The sequence below is a fragment of the Zingiber officinale genome, chromosome 3B, assembly GCF_018446385.1.
Source record: "Zingiber officinale cultivar Zhangliang chromosome 3B, Zo_v1.1, whole genome shotgun sequence".
Classification (NCBI taxonomy): domain Eukaryota; kingdom Viridiplantae; phylum Streptophyta; class Magnoliopsida; order Zingiberales; family Zingiberaceae; genus Zingiber; species Zingiber officinale.
Genome location: NC_055991.1, coordinates 87,124,631 through 87,137,280, shown reverse-complemented (window position 1 = coordinate 87,137,280; position 12,650 = coordinate 87,124,631).

Below are 12,650 nucleotides of genomic sequence, written 5' to 3'. Positions count from 1 at the left end.
TAATTCCATATTATATCATGGGAAAAAAAACATGTGCATGTTAGAGTTGAGTTTAAGCTTGCCTAAGCCCTAAAATCTATCTTGGCCGAAAGTTCTCAAGGTGGAAACCTAGTTCTAAACAACATGAAATCTTAAGTACATCAAGTTATCTTCATACCATATCATGAGGAAGATCATAAGCAAGTTAGATTTGTGTTTGAGCCTCATTAGGGTTTTTAATCCTTTCATGGCCGAAACCCTAAGGTAAGGTTCACCTAGTTCCAAACAACATACAAGCATGCAACATCAAGGAAACATTCATAACATATCATGAGAAAGATCATAAGCATGTTAGTTTGAGTTTTAAGCTTCTCTAGGGTTCTTATTCCTTCCATGGCCGAAACTCTTAAGGTAAGGTTCACCTAGTTCCAAACAACATACAACCATGAAACCTCAAAGAAACATTCATAACATATCATGAGAAAGATCATAAGCATGTTAGTTTGAGTTTTAAGCTTCTCTAGGGTTCTTATTCCTTTCATGGACGAAACTCTTAAGGTAAAGTTCTCCTAGTTCCAAACAACATACAAACATGAAACCTCAAAGAAACATTCATAACATATCATGAGAAAGATTATAAGCATATTAGTTTTGAGGTTGAGCTTTCCTAGGGTTTTTAATCTCTTCATGGCCGAACCCTAAGGTGAGGATTCACTTAGTTCTAAGCAACAAACAATCATGAAATATCAAGGAATTATTCATACCATATCATGAGAGAAACCCTAAGCATGTTGGTTTTGGTTTTAAGCTTTCATAAGTCTTACAACTCATCATGGCCGAAAGTTTCAAGGGAAACCCTAGGTTTTTAAGCCATCTATACTTGAAGAAAAACCACATAACAACTTGTACCATAGGTGAGGGGATACTTACATCCTCTTGCTTGGTCTTTTCTTAAGATAAAGATACCCTTGAGAAGAAGAAGAAGAAGCTCCTCCTTCTAGTATTTCCTTCGCTTCTCTTGCTTGTAAGAAGTAGGTCTTGAGGCTTTCTTCTTGAGGTTTAGTTTTCCTTAGGAAGAAAACTAAGATTGGGTTTCAGAAATTTGGGAGAGGGGAGGCTCTAGGTTCGGTAATGGTGAGGAAAAGAAGAAGAAAATAAAATCCCTTTCTCTTTTTCTCTCTTATGCTAAGTGGGAGGAAGAAGCAAAGATAAGTTTTTGCCTTCCCTTTCTCATTAACTCCTTCCTAATTATCCTTAATGAGGCAAGGTGTCCCCATTCATCCCCTTAATTCCTCTCATCTCATTCCCTCATGCATCTCCACGAAAATGGAAGAGAAGGAGGAAGGAAAAGACAACTTGTCTTTTGCTAGTTTTCTTCTTAATCATGAGAAAGAGGAAGAAAGGTACTTGATGTTTTCTTGCTTCCTTCTCTTAATCATATTTTTACCTTTATCTACAATTTCCATTCTCTATTCAACAATAATTTATGATGGCCTAGTGGTCAATCCATAATCCTTAGCATAAAGAGGTTCAAGGTTCAATCCTTGACCAATTCCTTTTCTTTTATATATATTTTTGGCTCTATCTTTTCTTTTTATTCTAAGAGAAAATCTTCACATACTTAGTTTAAGAAATTCGTGGGTGTTACAGAAAACATATTCCTAATTTTTTTTATTAATTTAGTAGGTAGGAACCTATATTAGGTTCCAAAATTGTGTTTAGATTAAATTTTCTCTAATTTAATTGATTTGCTAGGTTAGAATTTCTTTACTTAGAAAAATATTTTTTCCATGTTAGAGTTTTCTATTTAAAATTTTTTTAATGATAAGATAGTAGATATTTTGGTAGAATAAAATTTTTTAAAATTTGCTGACCGTCAATGAATTTCCTATGAATTTTTACCAAAAAATTAATTTTTAATATTAAAATTTTTTTAAAATGGAATTTTAAAATTTTTAATTTTTCTACGGATATACATTCAGTCTTACATACTCAGAAAAATTAACAAGATTTTTTTAAGATCAAATCTATTTTAATATTTATTCTAGAAAAATACATATTTATATATAAAATGAATTATTTATGTTAAAATAAATTTATGTTTTTTTGTAAAAATTTGTATCCTAATCCAAATGTCTCTAGTTAAAGTTGATAAAATTTTTTCAATTTTTTCAAAAATCAAAAATATTTTTCTTATTATTTTCGACAAATCTTGTTTCTAAATATTAGAAATTCGAATATTTGAAAACTAATTCTTGTAAATTTTTTAGATTCTTTTTACTTACCCCTATTATTTTGTTGTGATCAAAGGGAGAAAAAAATTTAGGGGGTTAAGGGGAAGATAATTGCAAATTTACCTTGTATTTAATTGTAATATTTTACTTGTACTTAATTGCAATGATACTTTATGTTTTGGTTAACCTTAAGTTAACTTGGGTTGATACACATCAAAAAGGGAAAGATTGTAAGTACCCTGGGTTGGTTTTGATGTGGTCAACTAAGTCAAGTTAAGTCCTGTTGTGTTTGATGCCTTGTGTCTAAGTGTGCAGTGACTTAGGAACATAAGAAGTCGAGCGAAAAACGTAACAGACAAGAAGGATGACACGGGAAGCTAGTCGACGGACTCGGTGCATCCGAGGGACGAGAAGGACGTGCGTGACTCTTCCGAGGGATGAAAAGTTAAAGCGGAAGACTGCTCAAGGAGAGAAGGCTAGAATTGGGTTCAGGTGAGCTCAACTCTAGATGGCCAGATAATAACTCAAATGACTAGAAGTCCAGGCACACGAACTCCAAGTACCCGAACCCGTCCAGGGACTCTAACCACCCTAGGTAAGCTCACGACGCCTCTTCGAGCCATTGCAGTGTGGATAGATCTTGGGTCCACATCAACAACACTCCAAGCGCTCGGACTAGTCCAGGCACCCTGACAGGGATAATGTTTTATCTCCAAGCCGTTGCGAAGCTATTAAATGTAACGACCCAAATTTCCTTGTCTTAAGTTCTAAAAGTCCTTATTAATATTTAGAAATGCTGTATAAATATTCTAGAGATTTTTAGAAATTTTTAGATTATTTTTATGTAATTTTTGGAGGTCGTTTGGTACGACCTCGGACTCGAACCGAACCTTAAGTTAATTCGGCTGACCAAGTGTTCATGCGGGTGTTTCTGACTAAAGAAGGAGAAAAAAATCTGTTTAAGTAGTAGTTAAGGAATAGGAAATAAATTGAAATAAAAAGGGGCGGAAGAGGGATCGAACCCACGATCAGAGGTTTCGGCGGGATCCGACTAACCAAGTGTGCAAGCGGGCTATGCTAATCTAGGAAGGAGAGAAATATATTTATATGGTAATAGTTAATAGAATACCTAGTTATAAAAGAGAACTTAGGTTTTCTTTTTACCGAACCCGAAATCCTTCTCACCTTTCTCCCTGCGTGCGTCGTTTCTGCCCGAGCGAAGACGAAACGAAGAAGCGGACTTAGGGCACGTCTCCGGCGGCCGGCGAGGGGGTTCTCCGAGGGGTTCTTCACGCAGTGGTGATCCTCTCGTTGAGGAGAGTCGGTGAGCACAAGAAGAGGCCACAATCTCAAGCCACCTGAAACCTAGAACCTGCCTTTCTTCGGTTGTAAGTCCAAGAACATCTCGGTAAGTTGCTACTCACCTGCAGTAGGATAGCTTCGAGGTTTATTCATTGTTCCTTGCCTTATTCCCGAAGCTTTGCATGAAACCTTAGAGCTTGCTTATAGATGATTTGAATCCTAGAAGTTAAATGGAGAAATTTGTAGGTTCGGTTGAAGTTTTAGAGCTGTGCTTGTTTTCTTCATGTAGAATGAATTATGAACGGATTTGGAAGTTGGTAACCCATTTCCTTTGAGGCGTTTTGTTGGTTGCAGCAGAATTCAGATTTGATGCTTCATCTTTGGTTGCTAATGCCCTCCAAATTGTGCTAGCATAAATTAGATAGTTTGTAGCAGAATCAACAACCTATATGTAGCATTCCAGTTTTAGTTTCCCTTGCCCACCTTAGGCGCATGAGCAGATTTTATTAAGATTATTGTATAGATTTCATGTGCAGATTTCATTTACCCTTAGCTGAACATGTGCAGATTTTCATTTATCATTAGCTGAACGTGTGCAGTTTTTCATTTGCTACTAGTTGGGCATGAGCAGTTCTCTTTGTTTTGCTGTGTGCGAGCATGTTTAGTTCTTTGTTTTGCTGTTTAATTTTCCTTACTGTTTGCGAGCATGAGCAGTTCCTTTTTGCATTTCTGTTTGTGTAGCAATAGATGTACATGAGCAGATTTTCTAGTTTCATTTGCTATTATTGAGCACATGTAGCTTTTATATGCCATGAGATGAGCATGACCAGCTTTCTTTATTACTAGATATACATGAGCAGGTTCTTTAGTTTTCATTTACTATTTTAACCAACATGAGCAGACATGTATTTTAGTGGAACAATTATGTGATATATTAAACCTTTTTAGGGGATTATGAGTAGCTATAAGTAAGAAAAGACCAAGGTCTTGATAGGATCCCTAAATTTTAAGTATTGGGATCAGCAGCACACCAAGTGCTCAAAGAAATGCCAAGGCATTTTATTGTAAGAATATTAAAAGATAACAAGTATTTTATTTTAAAGAAAGGCTAGTACCCGACTTCCAAGGTTGTCGTTAAACAAATCCAAGTGACTAATTCCAAGGTCTTGGCCCTGGTAAGACCACGGTCTTTGCCCTCGTAGGACTGATGACTAGCTACCACAGTCCCTATTAGGGAGCGCGCATTGGTACTAAGCCTGGGCCCCAAGAGAAGTTGATTATTATTTTAAAATAATAAAGTATAAGTTTTGAAACAAATGAAACAAGCTTCACTTATGTTTAGAGTCAGCAAGTTTAGATCTTTTAATTCAAAGCATGCAGTATTAGTTTTGTTTGTTCCTGACAAGTTTATTGAGTATGGTTAGCTTTATCTACCAGCATGCAGTTTTATCCTTGTATATCATGAGTATGCAGTTTATAGTGCTTTGCTATTGATTATGCATGAGCAAATTTATTTCTAGTTTTAGTACTTTTGACATGAGCAACTTTATATGTCTTCTTTTAAAGCATTCAGTTTCTAGTTCTTCTCGTATACATGCACATTCGTGTTTTTGTGAGTTAGACAATGCTTACTAAGCAATTTTGCTTATAGATTGCATTTCCTCTTACTGCCGATAAAGGAAAGGAAAAGTTTTAGCAAAGGAAGGCGACAAGGAGGTGTTCGATGATGTGTGATGCCAGGACTATGGGAGAGATCTGGGGATTTGCCAAGAATTTATTAAGATTGCTTTCGTCAAATTGTTAAAAGAATTTAGAACTTATACATGCTATTCTATGGATCATTTTATCGTGCTTTGCGAGAGTTGATTATTTTGGTTATATATGAACTGCGTGGTTGTTTGATATATGTTCCAGTCGCCTGTGGCTGAAGTATACTATGTATGTATCTCATTTTATGGTCACCGGTACAGGGGAGATTGGCTGAAATTTTTTGGTAGAGACTCCTCGTGGTTTCGATCATACCGGTTAAATAGAGTTAGTAGTTAAGTAACGGTTGTTGGTGCAATCGACCTCCAAGGTTTTAATGCCAGACAAATATGTTTAAGTATGCTTAAGTATGTATGGAGCTTGATCTAGGGAAGTCCTAGTTGTAGGCTAGGCAAGGGAAGTCCTAGTTGGAGACTAGGCAAGGAGGGAAATCATGGTATATCGTGGAAGCCAGGTGGATAGGTCTGGAGGACTTGATCCCTGGGTAGCCGAATACTGAGTCCTAGTTGTAGGCTAGGTAAGGGAAATCTCGGTATGTCGTGGAAGCCAAGTGGATAGGTCTGGAGGACTTGATCCCTGGGTAGCCGAATACTGAGTCTTGGTGAGTGAAGCCAAGTGGAGAAAATCCTAGGGGGTGATAACCTTAGGTAACGAGAAGTCTTAGAGGAGTGAACTCCAAGCAAGGTTGATCGAATGGTTTCCGGTCGACCGCGCACGGTCGACCGGACCAGCGGATCTCGATAAATCTAGGTTTAGGTTTATCATTGTTTTCTGTATTACTATTATTGCTGTTGGCTAATATGGTATTGCAGGAAAAGTCTTAGTGGATCAGGCGGTCAGACACTGAGCAGACAAATGACCAAACATGTCTGGAGGATCATGTTTGGCAGGTAAGTTGAGGTATGCAACTGGAGGAGCGACAGTGAGGTCGGGTTCCCGAAGGGAACAACCTTAGGTCGCTGATCCAACTAAAGAAACTGGGAAGGTTTCCAAGTTGAGATCAAGATAGTTCTACTGTCTATATTACTCATGCATTATATTACTGTGCTAACCTTTGTGTTGCAGGGATACTTTGCTTAATACTGTGTTGTAGGTTTGGCCGGATCGGTCGACCGAACCAGAGGATCGGTCGACCGAACCAAGATAACTCAGCACAGATCAGTTTAATCAGCAACGATTATATGCAGAAGGAAACTACACTGATCGGTCGACCGAACTGTTAGTTAGAGCCCTAGAGTCAATCATTTGATGATTGTATGGACTCATGTATATCATATTCATGTATATATATTAAGGCATTTATTTTTTTGGTTATTATGCTTATTTGTATTAGTGCCAGATAAAATAAGTATAGTAACGTTCTAGAGTAGAAAGGTTCTTACCTATATCAATCGATTGGTTGAATCGATAGTGAGATGATATAGGGAACACTACTCTAAATCATTCCTAGTCGAGTATTAACATTCAGGGACAATGTTAATACAATAAGACTAGCATGTAGGTCAGCTCGATGACTTGATCTCACAAGTCATGGATATAGAGATATCAAGCTGACACATGGGTATGCATTAGAGAATGTATACTGAATGACCCGCCATGAGAAAGTATCATGGATCGTTATATGAGTGTCATATACTTTCTCATGTGGCTATTAGTATGATTATTAGTCCTTTGACATGAAGTCACCATGGATCCCTACATAAGGAGTTATGTACTTTGGTTTCGTCAAACGTCACCCGTAACAGGGTGGACTATAAAGGCGATTACTAGGTATGTAATAAATTATGCAGAGGGATGTGAGTGATGTAGATGGGATCTATCCCTCCCATATGACGGGAGCGATATCAATATTCTTGATAGAGTTAGACCACGAAGTGCATGGCCATGCCCAAATGAGTCAACATGAGATGTTGAGCTCATTTGATCTAGTGAGTCTACTTGGAGTTCAAGATTTAGATTGATTAGAGGATGACACGGTCTATGCCTCACATTGATCAATCTAGATGTCAAGGATAGAAGGACATTTGACATATTTTGTGAGGAGTCACAATTGGTAGTCACAAGGTGATGTCGGATCTCGACATTCTTGTAACTTGGGTAGTAATGATGTGTTGCTAGATACCGCTCATTACTTATGCTCCTAAATGGGTTTAGGGCATTGCCAACGTTACAAGAACCTATAGGGTCACACACTAAGGACAATTAGATGGAGATTTGGTTCATATGATGAACCAAGAGGATTAGATTCATTTGATGAATCATATTGGATTAAAAGTAATCCAAATTGGGCTAATTGAGTTGGACTCAAGTTGATTCATGTAGTCAATGAGTCTAATTTAGATTATGACTCATTAAATCAACTTAATTTAATAAATTAGATTCATTATATTAAGTTGGCTTGAATCATATGGTTGGATTAGATCAACCATGAGAGAGATTTGATCAAGTTTGACTTGATTTGAGAGGAAGAGAAAAAGTCATGTTTGACTTGACTTTTTGCCACATCACTAGTGAGTTGGCAAGATGTGGACCAATAGGATTGCTCCACATCATCAATGTGTGCCACCTCATGGAGGTTACAAGCCTCCATAGCATTTAATGTGGCCGGCCCACATTAAATGAGGAGGTTACACTTGTTGCCATGCCTTTTAGTGAGGTGACAAGATGTGGACCAATAGTGTTGATCCACATCATCCTAGAGTGCCACCTCATGGGGGTTACAACTCTTAATGGTCTTCATATTAATTGGAATTAATGTGGGGGTTACACCTCCTAGAGTGGCCGGCAACTTGATGGCTAAGGGGTTTTTTGAAATTCCTCTCAATTGATTCATTCACTCTTCTTCTCCCTTGGGTGCTCTCTCTTCTCCTTCTCCCATTCCTTGGCCGAACACTCCATTGGTGCTAGCACACCTTGTGTTTTGGTCATCTCCTTTCTACTTGTGTCCGTGTGGATACATATAGAGGTTGTCTACTTTGACAACTAGAGATCCGGCGACATCTTGGACAAGCGGGAACGCGAAGGGCTTCGCTACAAGGGTAATGATCTTAACTTTAGTGTAGATCTAAAGTTTTTACAAACTCGTATAAGAAAAGGTTTTTCGATAACTTTGTTTACGAATCTTTGCACGAGATCCATGGCTTTGGGTGACTCGGGGTTTCCGCGATGCGAAAAAGCAGTTTTCGCGGCCCGAAGAACCCAACAGTGGTATCAGAGCCACGTGCAAAGACTTGTACGAGTTCGTTTGTATTTTTATGAAAAATATACCTTCTGTGATTTTCTGTAAAAATTGAGTTTTTAGAGTTTTTATGAGTAATTTTTCCGTAGAAGCGAAGCACAAGTGTCTCGGCACTTGTAGGCTTCGGCTACCGGAAAGTTTTCTTTTAAATGGCTTCGTTTTGCCCCAAATCTGTTTGGGACAGCGGGGTCGGGTGCCATTAGATCGCAAAGGAGCAACTCACGATGGTTAGATTGTGGGTAGGGGCATTGCCCCTAACCCCGCAAGGGAATTTGCTCCGCGATTGCACCCGAAGTCGCTAAAAACGAACCCGCCGGGAAGATTTTTCCGAAACGGCAATGTCTCGACCCAAATTGTTTTGGGACAGCGGGTTTAGGCGCTGTTGGATCGCAAAGGAACCCTCACGATGGTTAGATCGCGGGTAGGGGCGCTGCCCCTGGGCCCCGCAAGGGGATCCGTTCCGCGATTGCGCCCGAAACCGCTAAACGGGACCGCCGAGAATTTTTACTCATAAAAATTGTAAAAATTATTTTTAAAATTACAGGAAAATTATGAAAAATATATAATTTTGAATTATATATTAATTTGTGATAGTCATGGCCCAAAATACCCAATAAGATTGGATTTGTGTTGTAATTCATAATACGGCCTGCGTGCTGTATTTTTATTTTTTTTTCCACGGCCTGCGCATCGTGCCTTTCTCTTATTCTGGTTGTAAATTAGATTTAGACTAGAATGTAACTCGAGTTTCAAATTGTAATGTACAAATTGGAGCGGTGGAGGGTCCACACGAGACGGAGTTCCGAGGCGGGCACGAGCAACACAAGGTGGTCAAAGGGAGGAGCTTGGAGAAGCTGTTGACCCTAGGTTGACCATTCGATCTTCTCATTGGCTTGAGAAGATCGTAGTAGGGCCATGACTAAATCACAAATAGATTAATTAATTAATTGTTATGTATCTGATGCATGTTTAATAATTAATTAATTAATTAGTGCCTTAACGATTAGATTAGATCTAAGTCGTGCACATGATGCACCCTTGCGATTAGATTAGATCTAAGTCGTGCACAAGATGCATCCTTCTCGATTAGATTAAATCTAGATCGAACCAACTCTAAATGCCTAACCGTGCCGTGATACCTATCACTACCTCGATCACATGTATTGTTGAATCTGCCAAAGCAGAGCAATACATATTATCTTGGTAGGGTACGGAGGGACAATCTTGGTCCCGCCTATCAACGCATGGGTGAATACAAACTCAATTAGATTGAGTATTCCTAGTTACTCGGTTGGATCGAGTCAACTATAGGCATTCTTCCAATAATTGGAAAGGTAGGACAAAATCACGTTTATATTAACTCTCGGGCGTATTAGCCAAAGCTAACTCGAGTTTTAATATAAATGCGGATATTGATTCTATAAACAAGAGTTGCATAGAGATGTAATTGGTAATCGTTACCTACCGATCATACTAAGCCTTGGGCGTATTAGCCAAAGCTAACTCAAGGGTTAGTATGATGTGGATCTTGTCCCACAAGAATTGTAGAATTTAATGGGAGCATCATTTAATTAAAGGCCTAATTAAATTTTTTTAAAAAATATGATATTTATTTTTGCAAATTTTCTGTTGTAGATAACCATGACGTCGAACACGAATTCCTTCTCCCTGCGATCTGTCCTTGAGAAGGACAAGCTCAACGGAGCGAATTTCCTGGACTGGTACAGGAACTTGAGAATAGTTCTCACTCAGGAACTGTACGTTCTGGAGCAGCCCATTCCGGAGGCTCCTCCCGCCACCGCCACGCGAGCTGACGGGATGCTTACAAGAAGCATCAAGATGACGCATTAAATGTGTCCTGCCTAATGCTCGCAACCATGAACTCGAGCTTCGAAGCAACATGTTGATGGGCGCTACGATATGGTTGAGCATCTTCGCCAACTATATCGTGACAAGCGAGGCATGAGAGATTTGAGATCTCTAAGGTCTATTTCAATGCAAGATGTCAGAGGGCCCTGTAGGTCCTTATGTACTCAAGATGATTGGGTACATAGAGAACCTACAAAGACTGGGTTCCCACTTGGCCAAGAGCTGGCCACCGACTTGATCTTGCAGTCCTTGCCGGATAGCTATAGTCAATTCGTTCTCAACTATAACATGAACGAGATTGACAAGCCACTGCCCGAGCTACTTAGTATGTTACGAACTGCTGAGATTAACCTTAAGAAGGTTAAGCCCATTCTGATGGTCCAGAAGCACAAGGGCAAGGGCAATCCCAAAGGTAAGGGAAAGTCCCAAACCAAGGGCAAAGGCAAGGCATCAAGCCTCAAAGGAGGGTCGCCAGGATGCTACCGCCCACCGCGATCGACCGCAACCGAAGAGGAACTACAAGGTGTACTTGAGGATCTTAAGAAGAAGCAAGTGAGACTTCCACGGTATATATGTTATATAAGTCAATCTATCTATTTCTACATCATGGGTATTAGATATCGGATGTGCTTCTCACATTTGTACTGATGTGAAATAGCAGAGCATTGGCAAAGGGCGAGGTGGACCTACGAGTAGGCAATGGAGCACGGGTTGCTGCTGTTGCTGTAGGAACTTATCAGCTATCTCTGCCCTCTGGGCTTGTACTAGATTTAGATGATTGTTGTTATATGCCTGCTCTTACTAAGAACATAGTTTCAGTTTCTTGTTTAGACAAGAAAGGATACTCTTTTATAATAAAAGACAAATGTTGTTCTATTTATTTAAAAGATATGTTCTATTGTAGTGCACCATTAATAAACAGACTCTATATTCTAGACCTTGAGAGCCCTATCTATAACATTAGTACCAAGAGGTTCAAGTCAAATGACATGAACCAAACCTACCTCTGGCACTGTCGCTTAGGTCATATAAATGACAAGCGCTTATCCCAGCTCCATAAGGATGGTTTGCTGGACTCATTTGATTTAGAATCATATGAGATATGCGAGTCATGCCTACGAGGCAAGATGACCAAGACTCCCTTTAGTGGGCACAGCGAGAGAGCGACTGATCTGTTAGGACTCATACATAGTGATGTATGTGGCCCTTTCAATGTCGCTGCTAGAGGCGGTTATAGGTACTTTATCACGTTTACTGATGACTTCAGTAGATACGGTTATGTGTACTTGATGACACATAAATCCGAATCCTTTGAAAAGTTCAAAGAATTCAAGAATGAAGTACAGAACCAGCTTGGCAAGAGTATTAAAATACTTCGATCAGATCGAGGTGGTGAATACTTAAGCCATGAGTTTCGTGACTACCTAGCTGAGTGTGAGATTCTATCCCAACTCACTCCTCCTGGAACACCACAGTGGAATGGTGTATCCGAAAGGAGGAATCGTACCCTATTAGATATGGTACGATCTATGATGAGTCACACAGATCTTCCGACTTATCTATGGGGATATGCTCTAGACACGACAGCTTTCATTCTCAACCAAGTTCCATCCATGGCCGTGATAAAGACACCATATAGGATATGGACCGGGAGAGAAGCTCAGGTGTCTTTCATGAGGATTTGGGGCTGAGAGGCTTACGTACGACGTCAAGTCTCAGACAAATTAGAACCCAAATCTGACAAGTGCTATTTCATCGGATATCCCAAGGAAACTAAGGGATATTACTTCTACACTCCCAGTCAGCACAAGGTTGTTGTGGCAAAGACTGGAGTCTTTCTAGAAAGGGACTTTGTTTCTAGAAAGACTAGTGGGAGCACGCTCGATCTTGAAGAAGTTCAAGATGCGAACAATAGCACTAATGCCTCGATGGAAATTGAACTGGAACCACAAAGTGTTGTGGATGATGTTGTTCCACAAAGAGTTGAGGAACAACAACCAGTTCAAGTAGACTTACCTCTTCGCAGGTCTGATAGGGTACGTCGTCAGTCTGAGAGATACTCATTTCTCTTGTCTGACCATGATGACATTGTGTTCATAGAGGATGAGCCCACCACCTATCAGGAAGCTGTGATGAGACCAGATTCCGAGAAATGGCTAGAGGCCATTCTCGGAGCTGGAATCTTCGATTCGATGATGCGATCAAACAGTTTGGTTTCATCAAGAACGAAGATGAGCCTTGTGTCTACAAGAAGATTGTAG